The 17673-nt window shown below is 46.3% G+C and overlaps 1 protein-coding gene across 1 annotated transcript in view; it reads right to left on the bottom strand.

Moving 5' to 3' along the window:
- The window catches only part of LRRC1 (leucine rich repeat containing 1), a 694627-nt gene that overhangs the window by 253906 nt on the left and 423048 nt on the right, over positions 1 to 17673 (bottom strand). The gene's annotated exons all lie outside the window — the stretch shown is intronic.

Raw genomic sequence — 17673 nt, 5'->3', positions numbered from 1 at the left:
CGAACGTCCGACGGCGAAAAGGTTGAACTACGGCCGTGAAGTGGCAGCTTCGTTCCTAGCAGTGCTCGTCGACGACAGAGCGTTGGCGTCCCGCAAGGAAGAGGCGTGCGGGGCACCTCGATGACGATAGTTCTGGACCGCAAAGAGATTAAGAACTGTGGCCCAGCAAGGGCGTCGAGTCGTCGGCGTCTGTGGTCCTTAGGTGGCGGGAAACCCACCGGCGGATGCTCCTCAGCGCGTCGACGGTCAGGCCTTTTCCAGCGGGATAAAGCGGGTGACGATGCAGACGAGAGCGTCCAATGATCAAATGAAGTTCTTAGGCAAACGGGAGCAGGGCGGCTCCGGTCGGCGACGGCGGTCGTAGACAGGGGCAGACAACAGTCCGGCTGCTTCTCTTTGAGATTCCACGGCAGTCCCTGTCTCGGGTCGGCAGCCTATCGAAGGTCTGTCTACCAAGGAGCTTTGGCAAAGATAAGCTGTGCACGATGGTCCCTCGTAGCTCGGGAAGAGGCGCCTTACCAGGTCCTCTCTGGGTCAGTCGTTGGAGAGACAGCATCTTTCAGATTGTGAAGGAGAGCAACAGCACTTCTTCTCGTCCAGCGGGGCTTCAAGGTCAAGCTTCAGTTACTCCAGTTACTCGTCGTAGTGGACTTCAGCTTCTGAACACGATTCCTAGCAGTGAGAGGTCCCCAGATATACTGTTGATCTCCCATTCATTCCGCTGGGTCACACGCAAACATCCAATCACGACTAAGGGCATTCATGCAGGCAGCCAATCAGGCACACGAGGTATTCAGGCCATTCACTTCTCTCCAGCCACTCAAAGTTATGTGTATTGGGACAAGTACCGAGCCATTCAACACTCCAAACTGCATTCATACCGGTTTTGGGCAGGGCTGTCTCAGTCATTGTGTCAACAACCAGATGCTAGACATCCACAACACAGAATGCATATTCGTCACACACACTATTCACTCGGGTCCCACCCACAGGAGGTACCCACAACATACATCACTGGGAAGGCTCCAGCTAGTTTGGCCGGGCCTTCACAACACCACCACATGGCATTTCCACCCAACAGCCAGTCAGGGGGAAGGGACAGAGTCAGGGCTTCCCAGGACTTTGGGAAAACAAGGTAATAGGTAATAGAAAGCAAGAGGCCACAGGGGCCATCTTGTTTTCCATCAGGAATCAACTGATCCCAATGGCAGGGGCGGGGTATCGCCAAAATGAAGGATACTCCGCGCACCTGTCAAATTCAGCATGGAGCTGCCACCAGCCGTACCCTGCTCTGCGGGCCACCCACAGGTGCCCAAAAACATACACTAGGGGCACAGGGTTGTACCCCCACCCATGGGTGCCATAAGGGTATCCCAAAGGTCCGTTCACCAAACCAAAAGAGAGCTGCACCGCCAGGAGTCCCACATGAACTCTTGCGCGGAAAACACGACAGAACATACAATAAAAAGCAGTAAAGGACAAGGATACGGAGGCCCTGTCCCTCCGATGCATTTCCAGCATCACAGTGGGGCATTTTTATTTACCAGGCCAGCACAGGTATCAGTTAGCTGACCAAACCCATGCATTCTTCAAAGAGAATTAACGTGCCACACAGAAAAAGTTGTAAACTATTTTCTTTTTTTTCCATGTCTCTTTATTTGACACACCAGCACGTTTTTTTGTTTTTGTATGACTTTTTAGATACATATGGCGCATCCCTGGGAAGGTTAACTGTCATGTTCTTGCTCAAGTATTCTAGTGGCTGCTTGGGGACTTGCAATAAATACATCCGCTAAGCATCAAAGGTCTTAATTTTCTAAACAAGCCAACCTCTGCCTAGCACAAACACCAGATGGCACCTCAATGTGACTTGGCACCGTGATTAGGAAAGCAGAGTTCATTGTGTGTCACCATGCAGATGATAGTCCATGGCAAATCAATGCAGTGATATGTTGGAAACAATGATGTGTGCGCTGCACAAGTCACAAGCCTGTTGGTTCAGGTTGTCTGTGTGGTTCTCCTAAATGTAACACATATACCTGTTTTTGTCTGATGTGTCCAATGTCCTTACAACAGCACACTGGAAAGTTTTGTATATGTGGCTCTGACGAGCATGCCATACTGTGCCCACACTTAAACACAAAGCAATCAAAGAAGGTGCTCACATTGTACATCCACCAGGCCAAATGCCCCTTCTACACTGCCACACCATGATTTTCACTAGCTGCAGGACAGCACTAATACAAGATGCTAATGCCAGCTCTGTTAGAGCATAGGCATGATCTATTTTGCAAAAATAACCCCCGAGGCCTGCATAATAGTGAGAAGGTAGTGGCTGAGGAACTGTGGACCCTTTACCATGCATCAGAAGTTGTTTTTGTTTAAAACGCTTAAAGGATAGTTCCGGGACTTTTTTTTTATTGTCCCTACGGGTCGGCCATGTGTTTGTAAGCATAAATCGGTAGATCGTAGGAAACTTTCCTATGGACCTTACCCGACTTTTCGCCCATTATCGCACTCGAAATCAGCCTCCATTTTGTGATAATCCTATCATTTCGCCCCATCGACCTGGCTCACCTGCCTTTGCGGCACTAAATCAAATCCCCCGCCCCTGAGCCTGACATCAGCAGACGCGTACTGCCCATTTCAAGCACGTCTCGTGTCAACAATCGCTGCGCCTCAGCTATTGACGTGTTGCCATGGAAATGGCAGGACGCCTCTTTCCCCAATAAGTATAAACAGACCGTTTCACAACACACAGCAGCAGATTTTCGATTCCATTCCTCTCTCTGTGTTACTTTGAGTATTCTGTGACTCGTTTCAGTGCTCTGGTCAGCTACCTTCGCCGCTTGTAGCCCGTGTGAACACCTGTACCATCTCTGTAAATTATTTTACTATCTTTACCGCACAATGGCCACAATAATGCCGTATATGTACGAGCCCGAGTACACCGAGGAGGAACTACTGGAAAGGCAAGCACGCGAAAACGATGGGGATTCGGACGGCAGTTGGGAGGACCAGTCAACGGATGAAGAGCCTGGACCATGTCGCATGGACGGCGTCTCCACCTGGTGCACGTGCAATCGGTGCGAGCTAATGCCAACTGAGGAGGAGAACTGCTGCTGCCGTGAAAATTCCGGGTGCTTGGCCTACATTTCGGAAAGCGAGCAAAGTCTGCAGGAAGGCGAGCAAAGTCCGCAATGCATCACCGAGCTGCCAGAGTTCAGGGAAGCTTGCCTCTCACGGACCGTGCTGAGGATGATGATGGTGCTTATGCACGAACTTCGTGGCACTGTTCGTCCGCGTAATCCGAGTAACGAGTAAGTATACTCTGTTTGTGATGTCAGTGATGCCACTACTATTTCATGGTCGTCTCCCACATATAAAATTACATTTACATATCATTCGAACGCATGTAAATTGGTTCCATATAGTGCATTTTCTAGATATAATTTTTTTCTAAGAAAAATGACATGTGTTACCTGAATCGACATTGATAAGAAAGTTTTGTCAGTTTAATACAGTTTGCATCTTTTTTTTTCACAGGTGGTACAGGCTGGTGGCCTATCGTTGCTTCACTTGGTGGCTTCACGGGAGGCTCGGACACCGCGTTCGGAGAGTAATACCTGCCTGTGCGGTACTTGCCATTAGACAACATTTCCCCAGTGACAGTGGACAATACCGCGGATTTTCCCTCGATGTGCTGCAACCTCAACTTTACAATGTGTAATGTTTATTATTTATGTTTAATTAAAATCTAAAATAAAGCCCAACATATATTTTAACAATGGTTGTTTTGATTTTTTAAATGAATCTAGTGTGTCTCCGTTGAATAGCCTTCCAGTGCCTTGTCTTGTCACACCACATGTCTCCGGCCAGCATCCTCCCTCACGCTGGCCGCACACCTTCAATCCACATAACCGTTGAACCCATATATGCAGCAGTCATACATATATTATTTTGTGGGTTGGCATCAAGCGTTGGCAATAAAAAGCCGTTGGATTTTATTGATACAAAACATGGTTATAGGTAAATAATAAATATGGTTGATCATAATAAATCCTCTTTTTGGGCACCGGGTACAGAGATGACCCCCATATATTCTCCTGGGAGGGTGAGGTATTTATAAACTCACCCCCCTGCCTTCCATGTAGTAGATCCTGCAGCCATCCTCTTACATTCAGTTAGATGGCCTCTCCTTGATGAGGCCCTGCGGCAAACGGGTCTTGTCTGCACGACCACCGCCCCAATCCACCCCCCCGCCCTATCAAAGGCAGTTCGCACCAGGGTACTTGTGCTGGCAAGTGGAGCTGTCAGGGAGCGATAAAGGCCAAGAGGTGCCAAAGACCATGTACACTTCAAAGTGGTCTATAGAGCATGGGTTGTTGTTCCCATGTCTACCTCCAGACCCCATGTCTCCTGCCAAGCATCCCCCCTCACGCTGGACGCCCCCCTGCAATCCACATAAGTGTGTCTCCATTCACGAGTCTTCCTGTGTCTTGTCTGCACGACCACCGCCCCGATCCACCCCCCGCCCTATCAAAGGCAGTTCGCACCAGGGTACTTGCGCTGCTGGCAAGTGGAGCGGTCAGGGAGCGATAAAGGCCAAGAGGTGCCAAAGACCATGTACACTTCAAAGTGGTCTATAGAGCATGGGTTGTTGTTCCCATGTCTACCTCCAGACCCCGTGTCTCCTGCCAAGCATCCCCCCTCACGCTGGACGCCCCCCTGCAATCCACATAAGTGTGTCTCCATTCACGAGTCTTCCTGTGTCTTGTCTGCACGACCACCGCCCCGATCCACCCCCCGCCCTATCAAAGGCAGTTCGCACCAGGGTACTTGCGCTGCTGGCAAGTGGAGCTGTCAGGGAGCGATAAAGGCCAAGAGGTGCCAAAGACCATGTACACTTCAAAGTGGTCTATAGAGCATGGGTTGTTGTTCCCATGTCTACCTCCAGACCCCGTGTCTCCTGCCAAGCATCCCCCCTCACGCTGGACGCCCCCCTGCAATCCACATAAGTGTGTCTCCATTCACGAGTCTTCCTGTGTCTTGTCTGCACGACCACCGCCCCGATCCACCCCCCGCCCTATCAAAGGCAGTTCGCACCAGGGTACTTGCGCTGCTGGCAAGTGGAGCTGTCAGGGAGCGATAAAGGCCAAGAGGTGCCAAAGACCATGTACACTTCAAAGTGGTCTATAGAGCATGGGTTGTTGTTCCCATGTCTACCTCCAGACCCTGTGTCTCCTGCCAAGCATCCCCCCTCACGCTGGACGCCCCCCTGCAATCCGCATAATGCCACGACATATACACGTCATTCATTCACAAACACACCCCTGTTTCGAATTCTTTATAACCCACTTCATATTTCTAATGAGAACTTCTTTGCGCTTTGCTAGTCAACCCGTGAAGGTGCTGGTTATCTGCTCTTCGTCTCTGTGAACTTCCGTGACCACTTTGAGCAAACTCGTCAGTTTGCAACCTGTGAACTGCTCCCTGTTCTACGACAAGAAACTACTCTGATCCCTGCATCTAACTGTTTGTTCGTCAAGGTAAGTCCATGTACCATAATCATTTTGCGTCCAATTTTTTAATTTATATCTATTTGCTAGTAGTCATCAAATTGCATCCATGTTTTCTTTTCGTTCACGACAGTACATGCAAGGAACTAGTCACATATTCTGAGTTTAGTCAAATTACTTTTTCTATTTTTTGAAAGTTATTGAAATACTTATCCGCATGTGAATAACGTGTATAGTTCCAAGAACCAAAACGGACCTTGCATTGAACCTTTTATGTGTCATTTAATGTTTTAACACATTGGTATTCATAGAGAATTGTTGATCTTTACTTTTCAGAACTTTCCATAATGCCTGCCTGTTCCATTGGCGGTTGCCCTTCGAAGACCCATAACAAATCTGAAGGTACTATAATGCATGTTTTCCCTAAGACAATAGATCAGATAAGAGAATGGGTCCGATATTGCGGATATCCAGCCTCTGAGCTAGAAAGTAGAGTCCTAGAAGTCTTTGCGGACAAGAGGGGTGATCGATACCGCATCTGCAGCAGGCACTTTAGCCCAGACATGTACTCCACATCATTGCTAATAAAGAAGAAAACACCGCGAGCGAGGCGAAAATTGCTCTCAAACGCTATTCCCACTCTATTCGTCCACATCCCTCCACTGGTGAGTCAAGTTTACGGATTTAGCTCTCGGCCTTGCGGTAGTGTGTAGCATTAGCTAACAATAATTTCCCCATTTATGTATCCACTCAATATGAAGGCGGAAGATTCTCCATCCGTGTCGTTATTGCAGTCATCAGCCACTTCAAGCGCCTATCGGGTAATCTTACTTAGCTATTCTGACACTGACTTGTTTTAGGCATGTAAATCAATAGTTTTAATTGATCGTGTAATTATTTTACCTAATGGTACACCACAGTACTCGTCCTCTAGTCTTTGTTTTCAGTTATAATTATTGTTATCCAAAATAATGCAAGTACTGTCTTTCAGGGAGATGCTGAGGAGTCCAACGCATTGACGACAACCGTAGATGTCACTCAGATGCTCGAGGTACGTTTCCGGACAGTTCCATCGATGGAGATCATCAGATCTTGCATTCTTGTAGCGTGATTGTTACACACAATGTTTCTTTCGTTTTTAGCCATTGGTATGTCCTTCTGTCGTCGCCCTCCTATGTGTCTTCTTTTTTCAATATTGTGTTCATTACTAATGAAAGTCCTATGTTTCAGGGAGTCGATGGAGCATTAGTCCAAGAAGAAGGGGGAGCATGCAGTTACGGGTCGGCGCAACAGCTTGCAGAAGTGTGCACCGCAGTTACAGCGTCCCTTGATGTTCTTATGCATTTCGAGGTATGGATACTGACAGATCAATCATGCGAGATCAAATGACGTGATTACATCCGCTATACTTCCTTCTTTATTAACGCAAGTACTAGGTTTCAGGGAGCTGACGGAGCTTCTTCTACAAGAACATCACCCCTAGTAGTTGATGCAGATATCTGGGTGGTGACACTTCCAACGATCGAGCAAATCGAATCATATTTAGATATCCATTATTTATTTTAGACAACTGATCATTTGTGCAGGTCTATTTAGATGAGCCGTTGACGCCTGCAGAAAGTTTATGTTCTTTTAAACAAAATAGAAAACCATACTAATGCAATTACTGTGTTTCAGGGAGTTGCTGAAGCGTCATCTTCAATAATATCATCAATGGAAGTCTATGCGGAGCCCGAGGTATGGATCTTGACAGTTCAATCTAACTAGATCAACAATGCGTGAACTATTGTCGTTTGAATGTTCTACACAATGCGTTCATTCGTGTTTTGCTATTGAGATGTACGTATGGGTATTGGTCCCCAAGTACATTTTGTGTTTTCAATATTATTATACATACTAATGAAAGTTCTATGTTTCAGGGAGTCGATGGAGCCTCAGTGAGTGATGGATGTGCTTATCATGAAAATATAGTCGTTGCAGCGCGAGAGGAAGTGGAGACATGCACACACGAGTCGGAGCAACAGCGTCCAGATGTGGAAGTTCGAGGCAAGAAAGTTTCAAAGAAAAGAAAGCAAAAGAAGGTTAGTGTCCTGTTCACTATATTATGTTGTCTTTCACTGTCAATAGTTCAATACTGTAAGTTGTGTTTAAACTGAACATCCCTTTTCTAATCTGTCCTCTAGTTGCGAGTGGGTGTAAGAACTAGATCTACACAGACAGTGAAGCGAACGAGAGATGTTGCTTGTCAAACCTTTTGGCAGGGACTTGAGACTGGAGATGCATCGTGCCAATGGGAAGAATATGAAGTGATTGACAACGGAGCTATACCACCACCAGCCATTGATAGTGAATGTCCTCCTGGTAGTTTGGATGCAGTCGGAGATCAATTCACAGAATCCACACCCGCAAAAAATAAGAGCGCGCGAAAGTTGAAGACATTGTTTTTTTCTCCCATCTCCGGACAAGGAACAGTTGTTGCAGTGGAAGAGAATGACATGGACGACAATGAAACACCATCAATATCACTCAGCATAGCGGAAGACGATATCAGAGATTGTACCTTTCATGCGAGTGACATGTCCTCAACGTTACAGGCCGAACCAGCTGGGATGCAGAGTGACAGTATAAGGAAAGAGGCCAAATTCATTGTATTCGATAGCTGTTTGATGGATATTATTATGATGATGAAATGTGGGCATTGGGTTGGTGGGGAAGTATGTGGGGAGCCATTGATTAATGTGACTCGTGCAATTCGAGGCACTAACCTTAAAATACATGCCACCTGTACACAATATCATCCTTTCTCATGGTCTGCACAACCCATGCTGGGGCAACTGCCAGCAGGCAATCTACTTTGTGCAGCGGCCGCACTTTTTAGTGGTTCAAGTTTTAAAAAGTTACAGTATTTCTTTCAGTTTGTGGGAATCCATTTCATTGCGAAAACTCAGTTCTACAAATACCAAACCGATTATCTATTTCCAGCCATCAGCGAAGCTTGGAGAATGGAAAAAATGTCAATGGAAAGTACATTCGCGGGCAAACGCTTCAGGCTAGCCGGTGATGGACAGTGCGACAGCCCAGGATTTTCAGCCAAGTACTGCACCTACCACTTTCAGGACATGGAAAGTAAGAAAATTGTGAGTTCGGTGGTCGTGCAGGTGTCACAAAGTACATCCTCAGTGGCCATGGAGAAAGTTGGCTTTGTAGCATCATTGCAAGAACTACAATCGCGGGGAATGGTGATCGACCTGATAGCCACGGACAGACACGTTTCAATTGCCAAGACAATGAGAGAAGAGTACAAAAATATAAATCACCAATTTGACGTATGGCATCTTGCAAAAACAATCAATAAAAAATTGTCGGCTGCAGGAAAAAAAAAAGATATGCAAGGTATTTCACAGTGGTCCAAGTCAATCAGCAACCATCTTTGGTGGAGCTCAAAAACATGTGAAGGGTCGTTGGAAATTCTACTGGAAAAATGGCGGTCAGTAATGTTGCACTGTAGCAACGTACATCGATGGTCGACAAATGAACATTTCCACAAATGTGAACATGGCCATTTGTCCACAGAGGAGGCACGGAAGAAGAAGTGGTTGATTCCTTCATCACCCACTCACAAGGCCATTGAAAAGATTGTATTTGATAAAACTATAACAAGAGATTTGAGGGGACTCACGGAATTCTGCCACACAGGAGATTTGGAGGTGTTCCACAATATGTGCCTAAAGTACAGGCCCAAAAGATTGCATTTTGGCATGGAAGGCATGATAAATCGGACTCTTCTAGCGGTCTTGGCACATAACCATAATGTTGGCCGTCAACAAAGTAGGACGACCGGAACTTTAGGGACGCTTCGCTACAATAAGGCCTTCACTAAAAGAAGTAAACAATGGGTGATCAAACCAGTGTTTGAGGATATGCAATATGAGTTTATTGAGAGACTTATCGTAGATGTCCTCGATAGGCACATACATGGAGTGGTGAACGAACCTATGCAGGGGACAACTGCATTGCCACCCAACATTGCCTCTGTTCCATGTCCACCTAAAGCAGAGCTCATTGAGAAATACACATCACGGTTTAAATGATTGTAATTTGATTGTCTGTTCTCTCGAGTCTCCTCATGTTGCAGGCCCAAACTAGAAATGTGTGCTCGCTCAAAGTGAAGGTCAGCTGCTTTGATGTTTTGCTCGGGTGGCGGAACGGCCCACGACCCAGTATAAGGTTCTATTGTGATTTGACCTTGACAGGCCGGGACCATCCCGAAAGACTAAGAAAAGATAATGAATAAAATTTCAGAAACGAAACGATGAGCCACGTTCATTAGAAGAAGTAACGTCGGCAAAGAAGGAGTGGTGTTTCGGGTCTGCCCTACACAGAGACACAATGGAAAATGCAAATATAATGTAAGTAACTTTTGATGAGTTTATACCGCAATTTCATTACTATACAGTGGCTTTAAAGACGGGTTAAGTTGTACTTGTTCGTTCTATGTGGCATATTGTTTTCTACCGCGCACTATCTTGAGGAGAAATATCTGCTTTTACTGAAGTACCTCAAAACCTTCCTCTTTGCTTCTGCTTTCTCTCTCCCTCTCCCCTGCTACAACTGGTCCACTGTCTGCGACCTCGGTCCTGGGCCCTTCCACTCTCCACCTGCACTGCCTCCCTGTCAACCCCTGCACTGGGGGACTGTCTCAGTATCCTACAGCCCCCCCCTTCCCAGCACTTGTTCTGCACTTACCTTGCACTTGCCACCAGCTGGCCCTATTTATTTATTATTTTATGCTACTTACCTTGTACTCCACTCCCCCCCCCCTCCATGCCTCGCCACGCCTTTAAACACTTGTGTACACCCAGTAGCGCTGTCCTCGCTATGAAATGAATAATTTTAATAAGGATCTGATGGTGAGACTAATTTCATTTTTTATGTTTTTAGGTACATCATTCACTACTGTCTGTGTCACGAGTACCAGACACCGGCGGACGGCTTCTACAGCCGCCAGTTGCTTCTCCGCGTGAACAACGTTACCACCCTGACCATTTTATGGGACGATCGCCAAGTACAAGTATGCCCTTATGCGGTACTAACGGTTAGATGCAACATACCTACCGTTGTGGTGGCCTAGTGCCTCGTTGTTGGAACAGCCATGCGATTATCAGTGCGACCGAAGAGCTTATTTTTATCGTAAACCAACACCCTGTGTACTGCACACGAACATCGCTTCCCTCAATACGAACTTTTTGGAACATGAGCAAATAAAAATGCAAATCGCTGAATATTCTCTAAACATTTGATGTCAAATAAATGTACTTTACCACATTTACAATCTTGCGGTTTGATTTCAAAGTACAGTTTCATATTCCGAATTGTGGTGCGCTGTATTGTGAGCTGATCTGTGTTGATTTCCGGGGTCTGTGTGGAGTCACGTAGAAGACGCCTGGGCGCGTTTGCCTACGCAGCTCAGTCACGTCACGGATAGAGGCGGGGAATATGAATGTTTTGATAAAGTCTGTTTCAGGGGCGGGGGATTTGATTTAGTGCCGCAAAGGCAGGTGAGCCAGGTCGATGGGGCGAAATGATACGATTATCACAAAATGGAGGCTGATTTCGAGTGCGATAATGGGCGAAAAGTCGGGTAAGGTCCATAGGAAAGTTTCCTACGATCTACCGATTTATGCTTACAAACACATGGCCGACCCGTAGGGACAATAAAAAAAAAGTCCCGGAACTATCCTTTAATCAGCTTATTACTGGTTAGGCTAATGTTTGTAAGAGGTACAATCCTTTCTGTGTAGCCTTTTTGCGCATGGTTCATTGGGTCTCTCTTGCACGGTATCCTGTCCTGTCTGTATTTATAACCCCTAAAGATGTTTCTGTATTGGGGTTGGGCAAGCTCACAGTGAGACCCATCGCTTCCTCATCTATAATGCAGAAACAAAAAGCAAAAGAGCCCTTGTGCCCCATTTGAGTGGCTGAATTTTCAGCCATTTTATACTAGCATCCAAAATTATAAGCTGTCCAAATGAGCATGTATGGTTCATGGTTACAAACATGTTAATGTTAGGGTGAGTATTGTGAACCATAATGTGAGCACCAAGCCATGCACCGGTTATGAATTTAGAGATTCACGCATACAATCCTTTTAGCACAGACTTCTTTATCAAATGTAGAGATCTCTGATCACTGTTATAGTCCTGAAATGCTTTGGAATTTAATGCAAAGCATACAGGAATCCTAATTGGTGCTATTTGTCCCCTTTCCCACTCTTAGAGGTATTTTGAAAGAATACAATAAGCGTGTACCAGACTGTCAATCTTGGAATGATAACCTATCAGAAAATACTTCATATGGTTAGTCTAGTATTGCCCCTTGCGAAATACAAGTGAGGTGGTACGAACAGAACATCTGCAACACAGGGCCAGTGATCAGTGGGCCCTCAGACCCCAGTAGGATTGTCACACCGCAGTATGCCAATACAGACAGTATGAAACTGCATTCAGGCAAGGCCTTCCCTAAGAGCAGGTGACAGCAAACACATTTACTTAGCCAGCAACAGCTGTGTTTTCACATTAGAATTCTTCGGTAAAGTACTTGAATTACAATGTATTGAAACCAGCTTCATTTATATAGCAATTGCTTATTCATATTGAGGAGGGGGAACGGGGCGCATTCTGATATTTCACCCTGGGCACCAAGTTGGCTAGAAACTGCCCTGGCCACAGGTACCGGCATTTGCTGGCATTCTGCGACTCTGGATACCTCGGCTATAGGTGCTATAGGTACCCCTAGAGGGAGTCACTCTCCACCTCCCAGCTAACATATCTCAGCTCCTAACTGGAGACGATCTCCTGATGGTGCCCATCACAGTATTTCGTAATGGTCCGCAGCCTTGCGGGTCTATGAGTGATCGTTTTTTGCAGTGGCTCAGGAGGTGGGGCAGAAACAGAAGACAGACTTCGATTCTTCTGGTACTTGTTTTAGTGAAGAGCCGCCCCCCACACAACAGTATCTGTTTTGGCAAAAGTTTTCAAGGAGTTGCATTTCCTACTTGTCTTTTCTTGGAGCATAAAAGTGATGCTCCAAAATATAGCAGCTGGAATCTGAATTCGGCTTTTACGGGCATACCATTTTCATTTATTTATTTTTTTAAATCATTTGGTCGTCATTGAGGAATTGCGGGCAATCAGTTTAGTTAACAGCAATTTTTCTTATTTTCGACGCACCTATTTCCATTAGCAAAGGTATCCAGATGCCTCCATTCGTCCGCAAAGTAGCAGACAACTTCCCTTTCTCCAAAATCCGGGATCCCAATATGTCTAATTAGACTGGAATTTCCAGCAACTCTAAGCTTAATACTTGAAGAGGAGAAACCATTTTGTGTTAGGAAGCCGCACAGATGCACGTTGGTGGCGATTCATTCCCATGTAAATCTGACAGTTATCAAATGTCACAAACTTCACTGCTCATTGTACAGAGCGGCGGAGGCATGAAATGGCTTCTCAGTATTTCTTTTGTCTGATGTTATGGATATGCTGTGCTGTTATTCTTCATAACAAGTAATTGACGCTATGATGGTCAGAGCCTCTGGGAAACGAGCTTGAGAACAACAAGGACCGTTAGATGGACTGCTTTGTCTGCGGTATTTTCTGCTCGACCAATGTGTTCAAAGCCTTTCCCGCACTAAGGGAAAACGGAAGTGGGCAAGGAAAGACTTGCGAATACACTCACCTCAAACACCTTGCACTGATCAGCCAAAAACAAAACGTGTACCGACAATGACTGAGTGAAACTTCATGCAGCGAAGTTTCCTTTGATGCGTTGGGTTCGCTTTGGGTTGTGCCCCAACGGTCCTCTCATGGATACATGCAGAATTCATTTGACTTCTGCATCTTCATAAAAAAGATTCAGGGTGGGCCTCGTCCCCTGCACCCATATATCATGGAAGCCTGGTGCTCCTTGAAGCGATTGAGCAGAAGAGGGCCTGCGACTCCAGCATCAGTGTGCAGTGTGATGAGAATGTACAGTGTTCGATCCTCCCGCGTTAGGCAGCAGAGATGGCAAGCCTGTGTGCCCATACAATGACTCCTTAGTAATCCCATCCCTTTGCATCGATATCACCCACTTTCTGGGGAGTAGTACAAACAAAAAGGGATCGCGAAGCTGCAGTTTCGGGGAAAATGTTGGGCGCCCTTCATTTATTGATTACTCAAAAGAAAAATACTTCAGGGTTTGTGTTTTAAATGGAAGCTGTGTCCTTGATGTACATGTTCAATTCCCCCAGGCCGCCTCCATTACTTGGAGAACCCCTTTTTTTCTAGGGTTGGAACAAGCCCAATCTCAAACTATATAGTTGGAGTGTCGGGGAGAATGGGGGGGTTGGGCTGAGGGGAAGGTGGCACTAACGCTCATGGGTGGCTGTTGTCATGGCTGGGCTCAGCACAGTTCTCCTCGCTCACCCCGCCCACCCCCGGTGAGCATGGTATGATGAAGGGTTCTGAACCTACCGTAGGCGCAGAAGGAAGATCTTCAGAGCAGTAAAGCCCATCTACCAAGGCTCTTGGGCCACTGCAATGAGACACCACGAGGTGGTCAAGAGTGGCATCAGCAGAGTCCTCCTTCTAATAGCCATACCCAACCCCCCGGCCATGGAACATAGGCAGGACATGACAACTCGGACATAATTTCAAATACTTAAGTCTTGTCTGGATGTGTAATGAGAAAACACCAATAGGTACTAGGAGTTCTCTTCCTACTGAAAGGATGTTCTTTTCACTGTACCCGATGGGACCCTTGTGAAAAGGCAGCACGCCGGAGGAACAAGGAACACTAAATCCACTAAAACCAACAAAGCCACCAGTCCGGGGTATGAGGAGAGACTTCCGCCTGATTCTAAGATGGTCACCTCCAGTTTTGAACCTTGGGGAGGGTCAACAGAGCTGGCAGATGAATTCAGCCACCTACTGGGGCCAATCAGAGGGGTCATGAAAAGGTGTAACCAAGCATGCAACATGTAAGTAACCCTGGGAAGGCATATAAAAGTCCTAACCAAATCAGTGACAGAGTGGAGAGAACAAGCGAAAGACAACTTAGCTGGGTGCATAAGTTGACGATCCTGAGAGCTGAGAGGCCTACGTGAGCTTAGAGGCCTACAAGAGTGGATGAACCTAAGAAACAAGAGGACAGAGCGAGCCCAGATGCCGGGAAAAGTACTAAGACCAGTGATACTGCTGGAAGTGAGCTGGATCCTATATTCCAGAGAATGCTGTGGATTGTCAAGAGGCATGCAGGGCACTACATCCCCAAGACCGTCCTGTGAAAGTGTGCATGGGTGTTACATCTATGAGACTGTGTTTGGGGTTGTCAAGGGATGTGCAGTGCTCAGGATAGGGAAGTTTGGAGTACCAGAGGGAGACCAGGATCCGGGTTAGATTGTAAAACCCTAGATCACTTCTTTCCTTCCCTGCACATTTTGCTTAGACTAGCTAGGGAAAAGAGCATCCTTTCTAGTTGTAGGAAATCTCCCACGTTATCTAATCCTGATGGTGATAAAGTCTTCGGACAGATGTCGGACGTGTCATATTTTCTGTTGGTCTATCAGAGCGCATTGCACTATGCCAGCAGCACTGCTCGAGCTCCCAGACAGCGTGGCTTCCACTTCTGCCACAGTACCTCGCAGTGCAGCTCTCCATACGGTCCCAAGAAGCACAGCCAGAGCTTCTCCCAGGTCCGTCTCAGCCGTCACTCTTCTCCTGGCACCCCTCGTAATGCATCCTCCCTCAGGATCCCTTTACTGCATGCCCCTACACCCCAAATGCCACGCCACAATTCTCACTCCAGCAGCGCACACTACAGCTTCGATCCTTAGGAGGCCCCTTACCTTCAACTATCAGTCTCTGCGGACACACACAGGCAAGGTGTTTAGCAGCCCTTGCTGCACAAGTTCTGGATGTTGGAGGGACTAGGATGTGGAAACCACAGAGATTATTGATCACTTGGACATCAATACAACTAGATCCCATCTCACTCGGAATGGGCGTGTCCAGGAATAGGAACATTACTCTCCTGCACACAGTATGTGCGATTCTTTATTTGTATTGATGTTCAGATATGGCAGTGCTGTTCAAAGATGGTTATTGCTATTACTGCTGCCTGTCCAGTAAACTCCTGCAACCTCTCCAGTTCCTGATATAGATATAGATATAGTCTGCAATTGCCCAACTAGGCATGATCTTTATTAAGATGGTGCTTGGTTGCCCGTTTTTCCTTCGTTTGGGAACTGTGACCTTGCTGTGCAAGTTCATCCCAATTGGCCTCCTTTCTTTCTGGGAGTATCCGTTTTTGGAGGACTTTCCATGCGGACTCTGGTTCGTGTTGTGAGCCGAGACCTTGCTCACGCCTTGCCCTCCCAGCCCCTTTCATGAGAAATGGGTTTGGCGCAGTTGTGAAATCAGGACGTGGCATAACATGCACCTTGCAGTTGTGCTGAAATTCAGGTGCAGCATCTTGAACGCCTCTAAAGAAGCTCCACAAACAGACGGTGCATTTGCCTGCTCAGAGAGCCCTGCCGTCTGTATGCCGAGTGGAGCTTCATTGATGGATATTTCCGAGCTAAGCCACTTTGACATATTAATTTGAAGAAAGTGGTATTATGTAACTTGTGAAAAACGTTAATGCCACTCCAGATCTTCAGAAGAACTCTTGGGTAAGTTATTGCTGTGCGGGATGCAGTCAATTATGCAGATAACAGCCTGGTCTTAAATCAAGGGGTTAAATATCATGTTTTAGTTCTACCCTGCCCACTAAAGGACTTGTGGCCGTTTCCAAGCTACTCCATAGAAACTGGACTGCATTTGCAAACATCCAGGCCCGCCGACTCGCCCCTTTCCTTGCTTTCTTTGTGCACCCGGCTCTTCGTCAGCTATAAGATGCTGCTCCTGGAAAGTGGAGATACGAGTTTTGGCAGAGTGGTAGATGGAGAAAGGGCCGATATTACTGATGTTTTGCAGCTTGATGCTTACAATGGTGGAAGAATAAGTGATGAAGGGCTGCAACTTTAGGTTGTGCTCAGGAAGGACCCAAAAGTTGTGAGTTTTAGAGGCGGGTGATGTGGTCAGGGAGCAAGGATATTGGTGAGTAGAGTACTGACAGAGCATTGTCGACTGGAAGACTTCCACCTTGGAAGAGTTTTGTAATATAGCAAATGGCCACTGGGTGAATGATGGTGGCTGAGAGACAGCTAGAGATTTTCAGGAAGAAGTTCGGGCTGATTTGAAGGTCATCTGTGAAAATGTGATTCGATAATTCAAAGGAGGAGATGAGTTCACTAAGGGGGAGTGGTATAGGGTAGGAAGACACACTGGATTGGAGGTTGCCATGCTCCAGGAGACGGAGTAGGGTCACACCAAGGTCAGAAGGGTAAAAATAGAGACAGGTTGTCAACAGTGTCCAAGGCTGCATAGAGCTCAAGGAGCATAAGGATAGATAAGTCTGATGATCTGCAGAGGTGATAAAGTTGAATATTTGAGAGCGCGATTTTAGCGAAGTGATGGGTGTAAACCCAGATAGAAGAGCATCAGAGTTTGTAAGCCAGCTTTTCTCAACGGGGCCACCAGACCACACCTTGTAATGTCCATACTAGTTACGTGTTGGTGAGATTATACTGTACTATTCTGGTTTCCGTTTCCAAGCTCAAATGCCGGAATTTTGGTTGTTCATACATGCTTTGGATTAATGTAGATTTGATTGCACCATCTATGAGACAGCACGAATGCAAATGGCATGTAAAAAAAAAATAACCTAATAAATCGGTTTCTATATCCAGTACAATAAACAATGAAGAGAAAAAAACATACATAATATCAAGAAGTAGAAGCAGTATCTAGCTGAAAAGTTAGAAGCAGTGTTAGGTAGGACTGGAGAAATATTCAATTTAGCATGCATGGCTGAACACACTATCATGATCTAGAAAACGCCACTTTGGGATCCCAATGTTGCCCTATCCCGTCCTCTCCACCCCCACACACCGGACATTTCCATTAAAAGAGAACACTCCAGGGATAACAAAAAAAATAAAAGGACATTTCTGGACTTTTCACGTGTAGAAAATACTAAAAAAGATATTGGGGGGAAAAGTTGGAATTTAACACAA

This window comes from Ambystoma mexicanum, chromosome 4p (genome assembly GCF_040938575.1).
Source record: "Ambystoma mexicanum isolate Mex_15411 chromosome 4p, UKY_AmexF1_1, whole genome shotgun sequence".
Taxonomy (NCBI): domain Eukaryota; kingdom Metazoa; phylum Chordata; class Amphibia; order Caudata; family Ambystomatidae; genus Ambystoma; species Ambystoma mexicanum.
This window is presented reverse-complemented; position numbering and strand designations above follow the sequence as displayed.